Source organism: Ochotona princeps, chromosome 14 (genome assembly GCF_030435755.1).
Source record: "Ochotona princeps isolate mOchPri1 chromosome 14, mOchPri1.hap1, whole genome shotgun sequence".
NCBI lineage: Eukaryota > Metazoa > Chordata > Mammalia > Lagomorpha > Ochotonidae > Ochotona > Ochotona princeps.
Window position 1 is genome coordinate 47,524,646 of NC_080845.1, and position 19,728 is coordinate 47,544,373.

Below are 19,728 nucleotides of genomic sequence, written 5' to 3' on the forward strand. Positions count from 1 at the left end.
CTGAGTGGCTTAGGATTCAAAAGCAGACAAGTAAACATTGAACCATATCACACTAACTCCCAAATCTCTGTGATTGAAAAAAGTTGTATTACCTTTAACTTGCTTGTGACTTTAAATTTTATCATGTCTGCATCATGTATCTCAGTTCACTAATTTGATGTATCACAAACATGTATGGCAGGTGAATGGTGTGCCAGGTGCTGAGATAGGTGTCAGATATTTGGATCAGTCAAATGAACTTTAGCCAAACAGCAGCAAAAATAACCCCCAATCATAGTGTTCCCGGATATATGGTTTTAATTTTTGTTTGTATTACATGTCCATCGGTAGTTAGCTTTGACTCTGTCCCAAATCTTTATTACAACACTCATTTTAGGTTATAGAAGTTTTTCTGGGAAATGCTGATATCATGAAATAGGGAAAGAATAAGGGTGAAACTAAGTGAAAATTTAAACCTTCTGCTCAGAACTGGCCCATGTCAAGTCTGTATATACTTTATTGGCAAAAAAAAAAAAAAAGCAAAAAGCAAATGACACATGATTAAGCTTAATATCAGTGGAACTAGGAACTAATGTTCTTGGAGGTGCTCTTGGAGAAAGACTTATTTTTAGTAAGATTTCTATTTTTATTTGAAAAGGAGAGAAGGAGGGAAACAGAAAGAGTGAAAGCAGGAGAGGGAGAGGGAGAGAGAGAGAGAGAGAGAAAATACATCTTATATCCCCTGGTACACAACCCAAACATCTGAAACAGCCAGGGCTGGCCAAGCCACAGCCAAGAGCCAGGAACTTTATTCTGGACTCCCACATAGGTAGCAATAGCCCAAGTATTTGGGCTATCATCAGTTGCCTTCGCAGGCTCATTAGCAGGAACCTGAATGGAAATTGAGTATCTGAGACTCAAACCAGCATTCCAATATGGAATGGCATTGTAGCAGGTAGCAGCTTAACATGCTGTGCCACAATATCATTTCCTTGTACAGAGTACTTGTAACAACTATGCACTATACATCAACAATAAATTGTTGGCTACAGCACATGTGCCACTAATTTTTCAGAGCTAAGCTAAAAGCTGAAAGAAAATGAGCACATTAACCAAATAATATTGCAATCTTGAAAAATGCTGCAGCCGAAGAAGAGAGGGTATTAAGAAAACACAAAGCAGTGGCCACACTGATAGGCCTTGGAGGATGTTGCATTAAGTGAAATAAGCCAGACATGGGAAGACAAACACTGCATGTTCTCACTCATCTGTGGAAACTAAAAAGTTGATTTCATAGGCGTAGAGGAGCGGTTCCCAGAGGTTAGGAAGAATGAAGAGGGAGTGGATAGGGAGAGGTTGGTTAACAACTAAAAAATTATGGTCGGACAGGAGGAATAAGTTCTAGTGTTCTATAGCCTAATCCATTAACTGACTGTAGTTAACAGTAATGTATAACATATTTCAAAATAGCTATAGGACAGGATGTTCTCAATTCAAAAAAGGATAAATATTTTGAGGTGATGGCTTTGCTAATTACCCCAAGTTGTTCCTCATGTGTTTGTATGAATTATCAAAGTGTCACATTGTATACCACACAAATATGCAATTATTCTATATTAATTAAAACCCATAGGAGCCTGCATTGTGGCATTGCATATAAATCTTTCTTTATTATACCAGCATCACCTATGAGTGCTGATTCATATCCCAAATGTTCTACTTCTGATCCAGCTGCCTTCCTGAGCAAAGCAGCACAGCAAGACCCAAGAGCTTGGACTCCTGCCACCTATGTGGGAGACCCAGGTGAAGCTCCTGGCTTCCGACTAGCCCAGCCGTGATCATAGCAGTCATATGGGGAGTGAACCAACTGAAGAAAACTTAGTCTTTCTTTCTCTTTCTGTCAGCAATGATAGCTTTCAAATAAATAAACAAATCTTTAAAAAGTAAAGTTATAATAGCATAATATGGTTAGGCCAACATAGTGTAGATGACTTAAAAGACTCCTTTTCTGTCACCTCCATAAGACACCTAATGGAAATTAGCTAGGCAAGAGAGTTACTTTCTGCTCAAACATTTTGAGTACCCTGATGTCATTCAAATTCTTGAATACACTAACATGCTTCTCTGCATCTAAATCCAATGGGGTATTCTTATCAAAGATTTATCCCATAATCACTTACTAATCACTTACTAATATATATATACACACACAATATATATATATATATATATATATATATATATATATATATATATTTTGCTGTGAGTCAGAGTTAACTTTACAATTGCCTTACTGTGTTGAAACTTTCTTTTTTTCCAAAAAAGAAATGTTTGGATTGGCATATATCTTTCTACAAATGGCAACAGAGTAGCCTTGACAGTTACACTACCTACATATTTACATAATCTGTGTGATATGCTGTTATTTTCTTTGGCTTAAACATTTAGTGCTATTCTCTAAAGAAGTGCACAGTAACTGTAGACAGGGAATAATGGCTTAATCATGTCTAATAGGAAGGCGTTCTTTCCCTAACATATAATTCTTAGAGAATTTCTACTTTCATCAGGCAAAGTTACTCTCCATCACTTACTGGGAATAAATGAGTAAATCAATAATGATGCTGGGGTCTCAGTCTTGCTTTTTTAATGGATGCTTCACAAGCGAGCTTTTGTCGTTCTGTCTCCATACCATATGTCTCTGTTGACATTAAAGTGCTTAGTTCCAAATGAGTTGGCTTCATTCAAGCATCTTAATTCAAGAGTGGATGATTAGATCTTAAGCTAAAAACCTATTAGGATGTAAGCACTTGTATTTTTGAAAGGTATTAAGGAAACATTTTGGTGTGGTTGTAGATAAATCCTCCCCATCCAGTAGCGGGTTGGCAAAAAATTCATTTGATCTTCAAACATTACAGACTAGCTTCATGTCAAAGTTAAGTGCAGAATCAGAAATCAGTCAAGGGTTTGTTATTCAATACACACACTGGAGAATATCATTATTATCCTTTGCTGGAAGCAGCTTCAGAGATCCTGTCTCTGAACAAGGATAAAAAGAGAGCACTAAGTATCTTTCATGTGCAAAAACAATGCACTGACAAGATTCTAAGATAAGAGTAGGCACTCATCTTAATAGGACTTTGAAAGTGAAGGTTGCCCTGTTGCAACTTAATGCACCAATGAGGTGACCTAGCAGGTGCCAAACTCCAAAACAGCCAGTGTGAGTAGAGAAGGATAAACCACATAGCAAACACTTTCCAACCCACTGAGAAAGCACATATGGATCTAAATAAAACTCAGTATAGGTTTGTTTCTGCTTTTATTTAACCACATGTGTGGCCCACATTAATAGGATTCTCTCCCTTCTCCTCCCTGCTTCCAGTTAATTTGCTTTAGTCCCTGTGTAATCCTGTCATCAGTAGGGCACAGTGGTAGTCACACAGGGAATGTGAAAATAATTTGATAACCATCTGCCTGATGTTTAAGCACATACTTGTCTAGCTTGTAGGCTGCTACCAAGTTGGGACTCCTCCCTAGGAATAGACATGTCTGTCAGGGAATAGGGCAGAACACAAAGTGCCAGGATCCAGATTTCCAAGAAGATGATCTGTCGGGCTCCTCATTGTACCTCTCCTGAAGACAAGATTCATTTCACATTACCTAACTTCAAAAGCACCTGCCAGTTCCTTCCTTATGCCTTTCTTACCTTTCCCCTTTCTTCCTTCTTTATCTCTCTTCTTCCTTTTTTATTTCTTCTTTTCTTAGTGTGGAAATATGCATACAATCAACCAATAAAAAATGGGCTTCATTGAAACTGCAGAAGTTTAGCTGCTAATGCTTCTAACCAGCTTATCTCTCGTTGTTTTACCTTCTAGTTTGTATCACTGTTGATTGTTCCTTTATTATACATTTGAAACATGGATGCCGAAAAAAATAAATGCTTTAGAACAGGGATGTAAATTGATGCCAGAAAAAAATCGTCATAGTCGTATGGACGTGAACAAGGAAAATGAAGGTAGATCTCTGGGAGTAACTTACATATTGACAATGCTTCTCAACTACAGCCCTCCCCTCTCCTATGGGGCCTAGAGTTCGATAAAGATACTGTCTGGTGTAGACATGCAAATGGAAACAAGACCATATGTTCAAAAAATGAAAGAAATAAGGTTATACTTGAAAGAATTTGGGCTTCATGAAAGTAAAAATGTTCATGAAAATTCAAATCCAAGCAGATGGAATTGAGACATAGCAAGAACTGGGATGACTGGTAGGAGCTGCCTCTCGCTGGAAACATGGCACTTAGGTTGACCTCTTAAATTCTAAATGTGTGTGTGTGTATATATGTGTGTATATATATATATATATATTTGTTGTTTTATTTTATGACACAATTTAATAGACACTGGGATTTCTCAACTTTAAATGGAAGATTAAAGCAATCTTGAGTCATTGGAAATTAACCAAAGTAAATAAACTTGAAGATATTGTGAATCTTTTGTGGCAGCTGTGCAATTGGATACACTGGCTATATAAGATGCAACAAGTTCTATAAGCTTAATGTAGTCCTGAAATACTGTTTTTCACTTTAAAGGTGCTATGTCTTAGAAATATGTACTGACATTGATAAGTAATTAACCATGAGTTGTTCAGTGTTAAATTGGGATGATGAGCACAGTGAGGTTTAGGGTACTATTCTGAATGCTTTTGCATGTGTTAAAAAGTGATTTAGGAAATATAAGATATTATAAAATCATAAATGTATCAGATATGAAAAAGCATAGTGAACACTTATCCATCATCTAATTGAAAATCTGAAATCCATAATGGTAGTTGAAAAATATCACAGAGCAACTTCTTTAAAACCTCAGTGATCTGGCCACATGCTTGGTGTCACATTAGGAGGGTACTGCCAGAGTTGATTCATGGATTGGGTCACACCTTGACGTTTTACCCTTGCTGGCCAGAGCAGCTCTGGATTCAGGCTTTACCCAAACAGTGTGGTATCGATGAGCAACTTCAGACTTGAATATCAGAAACACGTGAACTGAAATCGCTGTTCTAAATACACTTGTATGACCGATAGCCAAGTTCCAATCTTCTTTGAGTGCTATTACCTCATGTATAAAAACATGATTAATGATACCAACCAAGAATGGAATCATCCAGTTTCCTGCTTGTGGCCTGGGAAAGCAGTCAAGGATGCCCCAAAGCCTTGGGACCCTGCACTCACATGGGATACCCAGAAGTGGTTCCTGGCTCCTGGTTTTGGATAGGCTCAGTTCTGGCTGTTGCAGCTGCTTGGGGAGTGAATCAGTGGACAGAAGATCTTCCTCTATGTCTCTCTTCCTCTCTGTACATATGACTTTCCAATAAAAGTTTTAAAAATAAATAAATAAATAAATAAGAAGGCATTTGAACATTTCTCAGTTGAAAGGGATGAGCATTTCTGAACCCGCAGTGAGCACCTTATGGCCAGTTAATTGATTATCAACGGAAAGGGCATCATCAACTTGAAATGAGTTTTAGTATAGCATTCAAGCATGAGGCAGGCAAAGTTGGGAAATTTATGATGCGGGATGGGGATGGGGTAACTGGCTTAAGGTGGGTTTTATAATGTATTGTGAGGGAAAGCACTTGAATTACACCATAAAAACTGGCAGACACAAGATAGGGAAGAGTTTTAGAGTGAGAGTAAGTTGTTGTTTTAAATTCTGTCAACCTAAGGGAGTGAGCAATAGTGAAGGGGGACATTCTTGAGACAAATAGTAATATTATCTGCAACTGAAGTTCTCTGGGCATGAGTTTCAATTGCATATATCTTTCTACAAATGGCAACAGAGTAGCCTTGAATAGTAAGATTTGAATAGTAAGTTGGTGTTAATATAACTAAGAAGCTTAGTGGATATAGATGTTTCTTATTTTCATTTTTATGAGTGTAGGAGAAGGGTAATAAAACATATTTTGTTTTTTTAACTTTTATATTTCAGCCACAATATGAAAGGGATGATGATAAAAATGCATTTCAACAAATCAACTTCCTTTATGATTATGCTTTCAGTTCATGCTTTCTCATGCTTTTTACTCTTTTACTTGAATATTTCTAATGGTATTCAAAATATTACTTTATGACACAGTCCTCAAACTTCCTGTACATTGAAATCACTTGGGGAGATATTTTGAAGTCCTAAAGCCTACGTACTATCTCAGTCCAATTAAATCAGAATATCTCAAGGCAGGGGCAGGGAGCATCAGCAAGTCTAAGCTCTCTAAGGTGCATCTGGGATTGAAAACCACTGTCTGGAAGCATAACTGGAGAACTAAAACCTCAGCTGGGGAGTCACAAGACTTTGGTTAAATCTTGATGTTACTTCACTGATAAAAAGTTGGGTGGGGGAGGGCACTTCTAATGCCATTAACTTTGAGTATGAGTATGAATGATGATACACAATCATACACAAACAGCTTACCCTTTAAGGTTCAAATTTTATCTTGGATGTTCCCAGGAACATCAAGTTTCATAGTGATTATCCATCAGTGAGTACCTATTTCACCAATTTGCTTTACCTCACTGGCTCATCCTCTTCGTTCCACTCTGGCAATTGACCCAATCTGGGAACAATTCTGTTTCTCTGGTCTTCATTTGAGTCCCTCCATCTCAGCACTCACTGCCTATATAAAATGTCACAGGCATGACAGGAGGTTGGGAGCATGAACAAACATTTCTGAAACAAAAAGACCTTAGTTTATTATATACCAAATATCCATGGTGTGAAAGCCACCATACCACTCCTCCCCACCTTAGTGCTCCTGTTCTGTTCTTCTTTTGTCCCTCACCTAAGAGGAAATGAAATTCCTTATGCAGAACAGTCCACTTGTTTCCAGCCCGGTCTTAACCCATCTTTGAAATTCCCTGAGCATAACCAAAGATTTATTAATGCCCTATTAAAACACCTCTGTCAAATGATACTGTATCCGTTTAATACAACATTTAAGGAAAAGAAAGCATTGGAGAAGTTATTACCAATTTCATGTCTGCTATGACAATCCCTTCCTAATCATCTAGAGTATATAATAAGATCTATTTAGGTGTTAAATAAAAACATATTTGTTTGAAGATGGTTTTATTTTTAGTTTAGCCAACAATTTTGTAAACCATGAGATATGTTAAGATGCATAAACTAAATGGGTGAGAAAAAACATCTTCCAGGTAGAATGATTGTAGATCGAGACACCGATCTACAGTATGGCACCAATTATGTGTGCAGTGAACTCAATCTGTAAAAATTTATCTCCATTTATTGATATTCACCTTTGTGTGATCAATATTCTTAAGCATTATAAGGTTGGCAAAGTACGAGGATTTTTCTCAGTCTAAATTATGATAATAAATGGTCAAATTATGAATTGTTTGCTTTTAAAATTCTTGGGCTAATTTTCTTTCTAACTTTGCTGATCAGAAGGTCAGATAAGTCAAGGTTAAAGAATGAGTGGAGCACTACTGGTGGGACCGAAGACTAGAGCAGCCGCTGTAGAAGTTGGTTTAGAGAAAGCTCAGGCAACTGAAAATTCATCTACCATATGACCCAGCAATCCCACTCCTAGGAATATATCCAAAAGAACTGATACATATACATGAGAAAACAACCCGCATTCTTGTATTTATTGCAGCACAGTCAGCAATTGCAAAAATGTGAAAACAACCTAGATGTTCATTGAAGAATTGGATTGGAAACATATTCCATCTACTCTATGGAATATGACTCAGCTATTAAAAAGGCGGCCCTACTTGGAGATCATTGTGCTCAATGCAATGAGCCAATCCCCAAAGTACAAATATTATATGTTCACTCTAATATAGGACAACCTCCACCAAAAATACTAAACAAAAAGTTATAAAGGTAAATATGCATACACTTGTAATTTCACAAATGAAAGAGGTAATGGAGACCAGAGTACCAGGAATCAAGAAAATTAATGGAATGCATCTCTACTCCTGATTAAAAGTAGGATCCCAATGAAAGTTCCAAATATACGTAGATAGCAAAATACTAGACTCTTTACCATTGCTTATACCAACAGTGCTATGACCCATGTAAAGAGCAGAATGCTAGCATCAAGATTACACTGATGAACTATTTTACTATAAAGCACAGGTGTCAATGGGGAGGAAAAAAAGCAGGAGGGTGGCAGGGAAGAAGCTCTGTAGCTTCAAAATTATAGAACAGAAAATAATAATAACAATAATAAAAAGAATGATTGGAGATCTTCCAGGCCAGGTTGGGTACCCGCATCAACCTCCTTTCTTTGCACATTTTAAAATATTATCTAGTTTACATAAAAGGTATCATCTCAGATTTGTTGATGAACTTTCAAAACCAAAGAATTTCCAGCCCAGGAATGGAAAACATTTCTTTAACCAGATTGAACTCCTGTATTCTTCATTTCGTATTCATGGTTTCCAAAGTAAAGGGAACAGAAAGCAAATCCCAGAATCCAATAGCATGGTAGCCCACAAGCCTATATCCCTCAGAGTAAATATGAGTTAAAGATAATACTGCTAGTTCTGTTTCTCCCTACCCTCAACCAAAGGACTGCTAAGAAAATATAGTGTTTTAAACTTTGATGCTGAATGAAGATGAAAACAGAAAAACTACTCCTGAGCGAACATAACTATAACTCATCTCATATTTGTACAGTGAATTCACACTGCATGAGGATCTTGAAAAATCTAAAACAAGTATTTAATTACAATTGACTCATAGGCTCCTTGTTAGACCAGGTGCTTGGTACAAACCGTATGGAACATCTCTGTAGACCAGCCCCTAACGAATATTCATGAGGACAACTCTAAGAATATTGAGCTTATCTAAATAAAAATTAACCAAGAGTATAAGAAAGTAAAGCACTAAGAGTGAAAATTAAGCACAAAAGACACCAATTCATAAGGATTTATGCTACAGAAGTTTCAGACACAAGCTATGGAAACACATGTGTATAGAAACTATGTGTAAATACATTGCAAAGTTGGAAAAGTAGAAGAAACCATAAATGTTCTACTTCCAATCCAGCTCTCTCCTTCCTGGAAAAGCAGTGTAGCATAGCCCAAGTTCTCGGACCTCTGCACCCACATGAACGACTGGAAGATGCTCCTGATTCCCAACTTTGGATCAGCTTAGCTCTGGCCATTGTGGTGAGACGTGAACCATTGGCTGCAAGGTCTGTCTCTATCTCTATTTCTCTCTGTATAAAATCTGCCTTTCAAATAAAAATAAATCATTTTTAAAAACATGACCAAACATATCTTCAAATGACTAAATTGAACTTACGGAAATGAAATACAAAATTCTTAATATAAAAGTCTCATATGAGAATAAATTCTTGTTGACTTACAACAACATTGCTGATTCTGCACTCATTTAAAAAATAGGTCTTTCTGTCAATTGGCAATTAGATAAAGTGTCATGTTTAAAATTTTTGGAGGAAGATTCAATGAGATTATTAAAACTGTTGATAATTATTGAAACAGTAATGTACCCATGAGATATATACTACTCTTACTGCATCCTGAAGAACTATACATGATAGGTTGGTTTATTTTAGAGAGAGAAGGTCAGCCCAGATACTTTTACTGTGCTCATTAAATTATTTTTATAAAGTATGTCCTAAAAATTAACTATTTTAAGCATGTCCAAGTTATACTGTATTAAGACATACATATAAATTTTCATAGTTTGATACAAATTATAAATAGATGTTATATAGAGAAATGTGAAATGGATGGATTTGATAGTAGTTTAGTGAAAGTTTAAGAAAATCAATGAAATGTGTGAGAGAGTTAAGGAGTTAAGCAGAAATCTGCGCAGCATAGCAAAACAATAACAAGGATAAGCAAAGACGAAGAGTCACGGTGTTTCCCTGAGAAATTTTAATGTAAGATTGACCATAGTCCTAGAAAAATAGAAGAGGGAGAATGAAACAGAGATGGCATTGAAGAAATAATGACTTAGGATTCCCCACAACTGATAAAATATACCAACTCACAAACTTTAAAATGCTAACTAGTTACTATATTGTATTTAGAAGTAATAAATAATCTATGCCTAGAAACATTATAATGAAACTAAAAATAAAGAAACACACACACACACACACACACACACACAGGGTCAAAAATGCAAATACTAATTGGGACAAATCAGGCATCATGACCTACTCTTCAGGGGAGCCATGGTCTGAGAGTGCCTTTTGTAACACCAAAAACTCCTGATTTAAACTTTACTTCCAACACCTAATTTTCATTGACAGAATCCTGAGTGGTCGGCTCTTTTGTCTCCACATATTGGAGCCCTGGTGACCCTGTGCCAGCTTGCACTGCTTTCCTCTCTCCCATTAGTTACTCTGGGAAGGACAGGGACAGAAGAGTCTGGGAAGAATCTGTTAGTAGAAGAATCAAGGGATAGTGAGACTGAAGGTCTCTTTACCCGGAGTTGGCTGAGTCACAGAATAACCCTGTATATGCAATCTCTGGAGGATTTCAAACAAGTAACATGTTTGTCATAAATATAATTGATACGGTTGTTAATAAAGTAGCAGATCATGATTTATTGTGTTATGAGCTGTGTCCCAATGAGAGGGTATGTTAGTGTCCAGTACTTCCGAATGTGATCTTTTGTGGACATGGGGTGTTTACAGAGCAATCAGGTCAAAACACTATCATCAGTGGTTGGACATTTGGTTGCAAGATCAAGGCTAGGAAGCTTCCATCGCATGTCGCATGTCGGAGTGCCTGGGTTTGAGACCCAGCTCCATTTCTAATTTCAGTTTTCTGCTAGTCCAGACCCTGGGAGGCAGCAGGTTATAATTCTATTTGCTGAGACCAAGTTACCCACAATGGAGACATGGGTTGAGTTCCTGGTTCCTGCCTTTTGCCTGGGTCAGCCTGGGCCATTTTGCACATTTAGAGAGTGAACTGGCATATGTAAGCAGTGAAAGTGCTCACCACTTCCTTCTCTCTCAGATTAAAAAAGTGGCCATTTGGGTATATCTTACTATAGCTGGTGTCCTACAAACAGGAGAACCCCCTGTGAAGACGAGGCAAAGGTTGGTGTGGCGCCAAGCCAAGGGATACCAACGACTACCAGCACAGTGCCATCTAGGGGAGAGGCGGGGCACAAATTCTCCATGATAGCCCTTAGGAGCCAGCCTTGCTGAGCTTCCAGCTGACCTCAATCACTGTGAAACAAGTCATTTCCATGGTTCAAACCATTTTGGTCCTTTGTTACAGCAGATTTGGCTGTTTTATTAGATGTATATTTTGCTTATTTGTGTTTGATCCTCACCATGATTCCCTGGGGAAGGCATTTTCAATAATGCCTTTAGCAGGGTAGGAAACTAAAGCTCCCAACGGATCCAGGTTTCTATGTGATAAGCCAGAGGGCACAACAATTTGCTCAGAGAGAACAGCAGGAAATTTCACACATGGGACCCAGTACACATAAACAGTGTTGTTGTTTAGTGATGGTTATTCTGGTGAATTCTGGAGATGGCCCCCTGAGTTGGAATTCCAGTTCTGGCAGCTCTGACAGCTCTGGCTGGGTGATGTTAGCGAATTCTTTAGCCAAATCTGTACATGGAATCAGGGATAAAGTTATGATATTTAAGATTGTCCTTAGGGTTAAAATGAAGGCCAGTTCCTAAGAAATGTGTAGCACAGTAATAAATAGTAGGTGCTTAAAAGTAATTATTCATGGGAAATTGCAGGGGCATGGAAAAGGCCTTCAACAATGGTAAGGATGATGTAATCACAGCTGCCTGTCCTGAATGCACTATAAAGAAGGTCTGTACTAAATGCATCGTGTATGTCTAATGGTCTCTCCATGTCTAGTGGTGGGGTTGTATAGCAATTGCTGCTGCTTCAGCACGCAAACACGGTGGCTGGATGCTTCTCCAGGACCCATTCAGTCATCCCTGGGGGAGATTAATCTAAGTGGTGCCCTAAGAGACTCTCTGTGGTAGCAATCATGGGGCAGGTCACCTTGTAAGATGTCAGGATATGCTACTGGGAACTAATCAGTTAAAAGTAGAGATGTAAAGCATGGATTTTGATATTGCTAGATCCCACATGCTTTGATCCTGTGTGCTTTGAACTTTAAAATCTGCATAAGGTTTCACTATTAGCAAGTTCACCATAAAGGGACTTTTCTACACAAATAACAAGTAAAGAAACATTACCTCCTTTTTGAATTTTTAAAATGCAATTAAAATTGGTGCAGACCCACTGAGCTCTGCCAAATTCTGCTTTAAATAACAATTTGGAGAATCACAAACTTCAATTACTTTTGGCAATGCCTTGGTTTTCCATGAGGCTCTATAGTTTATTAAATGTTGTAGCTATTTAAGCTTGCTAATGAATAGTTTATCCTACATTCAATTATACTGGTTTTCCCTCCTTTTTTGTGTGTCCTGCTATCTTACTCTCTGTCTCTCTCAACCTACTAAAAAGTTTACTTATAATTAATTAAAAAAAACTGTCAGGGATCCGGGTTTTTCATTCAAAATATCTTTATGGTTTTAGGGTTACCTGAGATCAATATTTGCATGTTATAAACTTAATATGTTTCTTCCATATCAGTAGTGACTATCATACAATGATAGAATAATTATTGTTGTATGCCCTACCAATACCTTTGGAAACATTCAGAATATTTAATTTTTCTCTTAATTTCCTTTTGGAACAAGCAAAAAGTGGGTTTATTACTCTTTTAAAGTCAATGAGGCAAAGGAGGTTAAATGGATGTTCTCAAATGATAAATTTCAACCTGGAAAAAGCAGACTAAAAAACTATAGCAGGCAATGTGGTGTTCATTCTGTGGTCACACCACTGTGCTGCTCAACCTCCTGGTTTCTGTGTCCCTCTGAAGGATCAGAAAAATGGAGAAAGGGCCGATTGTGGCTTAGCAGATTAAGCCATTGCATTGGAGTATTACATCCCATATGCCTGGTTCAAAATCCTAGCTGCTGCACTTCTGATCCATATTCTTACTGTTGCCTCTGGGAAACAGCAGATGAAGGCTTGAGTACTTGGGTCCCTATTGTCCACTTGGGAGATCCAGAGGGAGGTCAAAGTTCCTGTCTTTGGCCTGGCCCAGCTCTGCCTTTTGTAGCATTTGGAAGTGATCAGAGGATGCAAGATCTTTCCAGCTCTCTCTTACTCAGTCACTCTGACTTTCAAATAAGTAAATGATTAAATAAAAATATTTTAAGAAAAAGAAAGATTGGCAGTCAGGTAATACTAATAGCATTTTCAGGTATTTCCAGATCATTGAGGTCTGGTTTGTTGGATCGCTGCTTGCTGATCTGTGATGTGCCTGTGCATTTCATAATGCCTCTTCAATCAGGATTCTGTCCCCATTCATTTTTACATCTGTAGAGTAGGTCAAAACTGGGCATGCGTCTTCTGCAATTTAATTTCTCTGTATAACTGTGAAATGTAGTTCAGAAAATGCAAAACTGGAATAATTAATAACAAAACCCCAGCCATAAGACAAGCCAATTCAAGAGTTCTTAAATACTTGCAGGTTCTCTTGCAGTTCTAGATAAAATGAGGCCACGTTTCCACATTCTTGGTCATACCCAGGTGAATTTAACGTCTTATCTCATTCACTCCTGATCTATAAGAAGTACCGAAGTTGAGTTTGGGGACACAGAAAGATGTGTAAGGCACAGACAAGCCCTCACAAAGCCCTGTGCTTGTGGACTGCCTCCAGCCCTCTCCCACCTAGAAACAGGATAGCTCAGTCACCTTAAGGGCACACTTGTCAGTATTAAAAGGAAGAAAATCAAGACAGACTAAACTCAAAGGGTGAGCCAAGCACCTTGACCATTCAACCAGAATCCCCGTAGTGCCAGTGATTCCTTCTGCCATGAAACCCAGGGCCCAAAGCTATTTTCCTCCTCTGTGCAGTTACTCCTGACTAACGTGACTCAGATATTGACTCTTTTAGGGCCAGAGGGGCAGCCTGTAAGTCTGAAACTGAGGCCAACTGCTTTACTTTGGGAGCCTTTTTGAGTTTCAAGCTGTGTTCATTCTTAGCACGTGTCCCAGTCATGTGCCGATCTGTGGGTTTGGAAACCACCTGTCCAGATCCAACTGGCCCCATGGTCCTGACCACTAGCCATCCTAAACAGAGCTCAGCTGGTCAGCCTGAAGTCAGTCTAGCTCCTGGCATAGTCCTGTCCAGGCTAGAGTCTCAGGACAGCTCACTCCAGGTCTAGATTCACCAAAATATAGCTTATATTTATGAAGCACATACTATGAACCAGGCATTATTTTAAGAATAGAGTGTATTTATTTAGTCTCCATAAGAGCCCTATCATGTCAATACAGGTGTGATTATTATCCTCTTTGAGTGAATGAAGCCTCAACACAGAAAACCAAGCCATTTGTCCAAGACTTTCAGCCCCCAACCCCCTTGAGAATCCATACTCCTTTCTTAAAGAAGCTCCAATGTGATGATTTAGAAACTTCCAGACCATAGATCCAGAATGCTCACTATTCCCCTTCCTGCCAAAACTTGGCTGTCTGAAAGCCTCAGAGTCTTACTGTGACTGAACAGGGACTACAGTAGCATTCCTTGGTGATCCTTGCTCCAATGCCATGTCCCCCTTCCTCGGGATATACCACTGCCACCTTATTTCCTTCTCTCAGAACCCTAAATCTCAGCTGCCATAGGCCTTTCTTGGGGCTCCTTGAAATTGCATTTCATCATTAGCAGATCAGCCCCCCTCATAAGGTTTCCAAATAGTGGCATGGCCCACCAGATCATAAAGGTTAGCCTTGCGTATTCCAGAGGGCTGTGTCAGATGAGGAATTCTATTAGAAAGCTTTGCATCTGGAGTTTTCTAATGGTGCCTTCAGGCGAAAAAAATTAAAACAGCAACTAACAGCCCCTCCCCACCTCCACCCCCACTCCTACCATTGCAGCTTTCCCCACAGCAAGATTTCTGACTTGGTTAAATAGAATCCATTAATAAGCAAGGGGGAAAATCACTCCAGGCAGTTTACTCTTGAAAATGTAAACTGCTAAAACATTTTGTGGTTGTAAGCATTCTGAAAATAATGCTTTTTTTCTCTAGTGTTTCCTAGTTTCTCAGAACCAAAGATTTCCTGATGCACACAGGAAGCATGCAGGAGAAAGTCAATTCTAGGACAATTTAGCATTCAACATTTTTTATGATGGTTAACGTATTTGGAAGTTTCAAATCTGGAGCTACCATTTACTTGGGAGTTCTCTAATTTTAGTTTTCTTATTTTTACTCTTACATATCATTCCCAGGAGTGGCACGTATGGTGTATGAGCAATCCTCAGTCCCTTTCCATGTACTTGATTTGTCTTGCTTTTCTTTCTCTTCCTCCTAACCTTCAACTCTCCCTTCCCCCCTTCCCATCTCTCTCTCTCATGCATGTGCGTGGGCGCACACACACACACACACACACACACATACATACACACACACTGCTCACTGTTCACTGGGAGGGGTGTGGTGTCCTAGAAAGAACCCGAGAAAGCAGACGGGACCTTGGGAGGAGGGGACCGTGGAGCCTTCTTTGCAGGGGGGTTCCCAACCTGTCTTTGTCTGAAAACTGGGCACAGGGCCAGCCTCAACCCAGCGGATTGCTGCTCTTGGCCTCCAGCCCACTGATGGATCTGACTGTCATTTCCCTACCCCCAATGATGCAGGAGGCAAACTGAGAAGAGAGACAACGAGGAGGAGAAAACAGAGCTTGGTCTGGGAAAAGAGGTGGGAGTGGCGACACTGGGGCGAGGATGCAGCTGGGGAGGGTGGGGCCCAGCTAGTCCCCACTGTTCTGTTAGCATCCATTAGGAGCAGCCGGGTAAGCATCTGCTCCATCAGAGGAGTGTATTGGAGTCAGGGAATGCCGAGAGGTGGGGAGACTGACTCCGGCACATCTAAAAGGGAGGCACTGATGAAAATCCATCTTGTCAGGTCCACCATCATGTTTGGGAATGAACTCCATCATTAAATGTCCTCGCAAACGTGAAATTCTTCTTTATCCCCAACTTAGTCACACCCAGCAACCCCAGTATTGTGTCTGGATTACATTGCGAGTTAGGGGAAGACACTGGCAACCTTTGGAAGTCTGTGCAGCATCAGCTGTGGACCAAGAACAACTCAGGAGCAGTGGTCTGAGAGTTGTGAGAGTCTCGTGCTCTGATATTTTGCCTCTAGAATTGCTATCCTCTGCCATTATTTGTGAATGTGTTCCTGTAAATTAGCTGTGTGGCACGTCAGAGGAATGAAGAATCTGGGAGCTCTCCTGGTTTAGTTCAATTTCCCATAACTTTCCAATGAGGAAGCAGAGCCTCAGAAAGGTCAACAGACTAGTCCAGCATCACACAGGGTTAAGAGTTGAAGAAAGGATTGGGATAAAGACAGAGCAGGTCACTTCTCTCCATAGGCAGACAGATAGACAGACAGGGATGTTTAGATATCTACATTTCTTTCTTTGTATCTTAACTCCTTGGAACAATTAAGCATTTTGTTTCTCAGCTATATTCTAATTGATTTTTGTCCTTAGATATTTGTACTCACACTGAAAGTCAGTATGTCGTTTACTAAGAAAAAGACATTGTCATGTAGTGAAATAAAATTGAAATCCTTCCCAAGTGGATCATACTGTAAGAATTTGGCCAAATATGATGCTAAAATATCTTTCTAAGCTCCTCTCATGGGCCAATCCTTTGCTTCACGTTTATTCTAATAGGACGTGGTGATTTGGAGAGGCACACCTAGAGATGCCACAAAATAAAAGTTGCATTTATTATAGTTAATATGAACATGAGATAAACTAAGAAATAGAAAATGTTATCATATAAACCCTTTTCAGCTTAACAGGTTAATGTTAGAAATGAAAGAAACAGTGCTGCTCCATAAGGAGACATTTAGCTAAAGCCATTAAGTTATCGCAATAAAACAAGCATGTGTGGTGGGAGCCCGTGGATCTGAGTGAGTGGTAAGAACTAGGCTCAACTACACATTGCAAAATAGTAAAGTTTGGGTGCAGCAGTCATCAACAGTTTCCAAATGACACGTAGCTGGAACTTGACCACTGAGCAAGAACCAGTTGTTCAGTTGATCTAAAGAGTGTTTAATTGCTGCAGCCCTCTTTCCAGTTTCAGAGCAAGGAGTTCATGAAAGTTTTCTCTTAGCCTGGAGCCCTCAATAAGGAGACATAGAACAGTGACCTGAATGAAAATTGAGGGAAAACAAGGGGAAAGATTTCCTCATGCTAAGCCAATAGTATCTGGCATTGTTATGCAGTGTAATGTACAGAGATAGAGTCACTGTGAAGGGGGCACATAATGAGTGTGCCATTTGATGTACACCTTTTTTTTAATAGAGAGTGGAACCGGGGCTCAGAACTCAGGCTGACTGGCTATAATTTAATTCTCCTGGATTGCTTTCATACATTATTTTATAATAACTTCTGCATAAATTTATGGAATGTGCCCCAGTGTGTTTTAAGTGTATGGAATAAGAATCCCTTTGAAAATGTGATATAGCTAATATTTCTCTTGTGCTTACTCTACAAGAGGCCTGTTTGAAGTTATTGACATTTAGCTGCCTATTTCACCCACATAACAGTCTTACAGGAGGTGGAAGTGTTGGAGAACAAAGTCTCTACTTGACAAGCCCACATCTCATCTCAGAATGCCTGGTTCAAGTTCTGATTCTGCCTCCTCACTTCTGATGCAACTTCCTGCTAATACTGTACTCTGTGGAGAAGTGGGTGACAGCTCAGCTACTGAGGTCCTTGGCCAGCCATGTGGGGGGACATGAATTGAGTTCCAGCCTCCTGGCTTCAGCCTGGCCCAGTTTTAGTTGTTGAGAACATTTGGAGAGTGAATCAAAATGGATTAAGTATCTCTCTCTCTCTCTGTCTTCCAAATAAAATAATACAAAAAAAATCACAACTCTAATGAAGCAGATGCTATTATTATATTCACTCATCAGATGAGAAAAATGAGATGAAATAAGCAGCCGAAGTGCCTTCAGTCACTGACATAGCCAAATCCAGAATTCAGCACCAGGCAGTCTGGCTCTATAATTTATATGCTGTGAGTTGATGTTTTTGAAATATTCTGTCTCTTGTCATTCAGTTGGTATGTGCCCATAGCAAAAATTACAAAGACAGCGCATCAAGGATTGTGCTTTGGAAAGTAAGCATTTCTTCCTTTGCCGGCCAGAGAATTAGCTTTGCGCTGTTGCCTCGCAGCAATGTTTAGCCACATTTATCCACCTGTTCAAGACAGTATTTTGTCTAGCTTCCAGCACAAAGAATGTGGAGGCTGGGGACTGACAGCAAGGATCTTCTGTGTGACCATGGAGGAAAATGTGTTTGGAGGAGCTTTAAGGTTCATAGAAGAGGCTGTAAATGATTACAGAGGTGTGAGAGAGCAATCATTTATATCTGAAACTTTTACCTTCTGAGATACCCTTCTTCTGGAAGGCCTGCTGGCACTCAACACATGGGTCAGGTTCCCACCACCCATGTGGACACAGCATCCACTAGTCCTAGTTGCTCCCAGATGGTCTCTGTTTAGAGGGCTCTAAGGAAACACTTTGATAATAACCCATTGATTAGAAATAGGGTTTCTTTGGATGTTCTAAGACTTTCAGCTCCTGGAATATATTATGCAGTTTACTTTAATTTTTACAGCAGAAGAACTTGTAGTAAATTTCTACTTGAAATGTGTATAGCATGGAATGCTCAAGGTGTTGTTTTGATTTGCTGTATGGTGAGTTTTAATGTTATCCAGGAGCTTTGCTTTTGGAGATGATTTTTGCTTCAAGATCCAAATATTCCAGAGGAGAAAGAACAGCTTCAGTAATCTTCTCTCGTCAGGATATACCAGCTTGGACTTCCACTAGGAAGAGAAACAAACCAGGCTTGTAGATTTTCCTTAGTCCTCAGGGTGTGTGTGTGTGTGTGTGTGTGTGGAAATAAGCACATGGAAATAGGATTGAAGTAGAAAAATACATAAGAGGCTCAGATTCATGTGTCATTCAGTGTAATATAACTGGTGGTGGTGGCTTGAATGAAAAAATCTATATTATATATTAGTTAATAATAGGACGTTTGGGTCAACAGACTAGTTTCTTTTAGCCTTGTTTACTGTGATTACTGTGCCCTGAACACTGAATCCAGTGATTCCTTTTCTATCACCACTTTCCTGGTCGTCTAAGAGGACAATGCTAGTTTCATATTCAGGTGCTCTATTATTGTTCTCATAAATAATTAAAGTAACTGGAACGTGGCTCCTCTTACTCCATATTAAGAAAATGTACATATTTAGGCAATAGATGGCAGTGTTTCCACAACTTTTAATGTTGCAATGGCTCTTAAAGAAAGGTCGGTGCTCAGCTCTCCTATAGCTTGCCGTGATCGTATAGTGGTTAGTACTCTGCGTTGTGGCCGCAGCAACCTCGGTTCGAATCCGAGTCACGGCAGGAGGAGAGAGGATTTTTGGAAGGCCACAACACTGATTGCATGCCGTATTCAACCAGACAACATTTTGCAACCAGACATAGAATAATGAAAATCCGCACAACAGAAAGCACCATCAATATGGTAAACGTTAGAGTGCTGACATATGCAGAGTAGTTTTATTAATGCACTAATCCTGTTGCGAGTGTGTTGTGTGTGGGTTTTTTTATTTGCATTGACGG

General features: G+C 39.3%; 1 non-coding gene across 1 annotated transcript; it reads left to right on the forward strand.

Annotated features, from left to right (window-relative positions):
• Positions 1-19,437: 19,437 nt before the first annotated feature.
• On the forward strand, positions 19,438-19,509 carry TRNAH-GUG (transfer RNA histidin (anticodon GUG)). The gene has a single exon. It is a non-coding gene; the product is annotated as a tRNA-His (tRNA).
• Positions 19,510-19,728: the final 219 nt, after the last annotated feature.